Source organism: Penaeus vannamei, chromosome 9, assembly GCF_042767895.1.
Source record: "Penaeus vannamei isolate JL-2024 chromosome 9, ASM4276789v1, whole genome shotgun sequence".
Taxonomy (NCBI): Eukaryota; Metazoa; Arthropoda; class Malacostraca; order Decapoda; family Penaeidae; genus Penaeus; species Penaeus vannamei.
Genome location: NC_091557.1, coordinates 16,985,460 through 16,987,248, shown reverse-complemented (window position 1 = coordinate 16,987,248; position 1,789 = coordinate 16,985,460). Strand labels below are relative to the sequence as shown.

Here is a 1,789-nt window from a genome sequence, read left to right as displayed (position 1 = left end):
ACAAGACAGACGAGACGTCTCCCAGCAGCTGAAGAGATGGCATAAATCTTATTTAATAAATCTTATATAATGATTTTTTTTTTCTTGCCACTTAATTGAAAGATAAAGACCTGATTGAAGGACTAAACAGCTGAAAGCTGAAAACTGACTTCGAAATCACAAATAGCATTATAATTACAACAGAGTGCAAGGAAATTTGGAAAGTATAGTTCGCTGATCATTGCAGACGATTATAACCTCATAGCACAATATTTTCAAAATGCAGGTTACCTTACACTAATAAAGAATGATTTGAAAGAGAGCCACATGCATGGAATATGGCATTTTGGTAGTGAGCAAGAGGTATGTAGAATTCAAATTGAATTGTTAGAATAGATTTTTATATATTAATGGTATTTTTTACGGAAATATTTCTTTCAAAAGAGCTTACTTCATCTCTAGACTAATCCTATGTTACAGACCTCCAAATTCTTTATATAACTGGGCACTGTTTCTCAGGGTATCCCCCATAGCTGAATATTTCACAGTGTAAATATATGGGATATCTTACAATACTGTTTGGTATACAAACAGTTGATTTTACTGTAATGCTTATCACCAGGATAATGAGCCTCAAATCCTTTTCATAGTTTAATCTTTAATAACAGGATTACAGAAAAATTAACTTCATAACATTCACTTAAGAAGCTCATCACAATAATTTAATCATTTTAATATGGAATTTTGTGTAACCTGCTCACTCTCTCATTTAGCTAAATTGTGATATTTTCAAAAAGGAAAAAAAATACAGAATGATCTGTGCTATCTAAAAATTAAAGTACCTGACTGATGTGTTTATCTCAAATCTAGGTGACAAAATATATGTTAAAAATCAAGCATATCCCATGACAAATTGAAACATGTAATAACCTAGAATTAACATTCTTCTACAATCTGGGAATACCTTAACATGATTACACATTGAAAATTAAATTTAATACTGGCAATAACTAAAATACATGTATTTTTTGTCAATTTTGAATGGTGAATGAAAAATAATAAAAATAAATAATAGCAATAAAAGTAAAATGTCATAACTAATATTACATAACAGTTCAAACATTAAAAAGAACTTCAGATTCAATATTCAGCCTTCAAAACTCAATTGAAAACCAATTATGATCAAAATATATTAAACAATATAATAATGAAATTTTCCTTATATAATGATTCTACTTCATCCTGACCTAGAGCACTTTGGTAATATAAAATGTTCATTTTCTATAAAGAATACCATTTGCATTTCTAATTCCTTTATTAAAGGCCCCTATTCTTGCTCCTGTTTACCTCATTAAACATTTTATCATGTTATATATTTATATATATGAGTATTTCTAAAATTCTTTGAGCATTCCTACTAGGTAATGGATAGGATTTAATAGTTGTTTAAATAGTTATAATATAGATTATACAGTAGGTTAGCAGACATTTACATATACAATCAGGCAGGGCAGAAAATATAGGAAAACACTGACGTAATTTATTAATTCATGGGGAATGATCATCAATTTCTCAATACAGAAAAAGTGAATGAAGTTTTATAAATAAAATACTTGTTGTGATCTTAAAAAGATGAACAAATAAAAAATCAAAACAAAACAAATTATATATAACCCATTCAGGGCCACCTATACTTCTCTTGATTTCTCAAAATAATGATGGTCCCCCAAAATTTCCTCTGCACTTTCTGCAATCACAATTATGTAACTATTATGTCATGTTGGTCAGTAATTTGTGCAACTTATTGTCT

The 1,789-nt window shown here is 28.6% G+C and overlaps 1 protein-coding gene across 2 annotated transcripts in view; it reads right to left on the bottom strand.

Annotated features, from left to right (window-relative positions):
• Window positions 1-617: 617 nt before the first annotated feature.
• LOC113829609 (phenylalanine--tRNA ligase alpha subunit) overlaps window positions 618-1,789 on the bottom strand; it is a 49,666-nt gene continuing 48,494 nt past the window's right edge. For both annotated transcript variants that reach the window (XM_070125387.1, XM_070125388.1), the window contains exon 15: window positions 618-1,789. This exon is cut by the window's right edge and continues 1,067 nt beyond it. The gene's annotated coding sequence lies outside the window, so the exon portion shown is untranslated.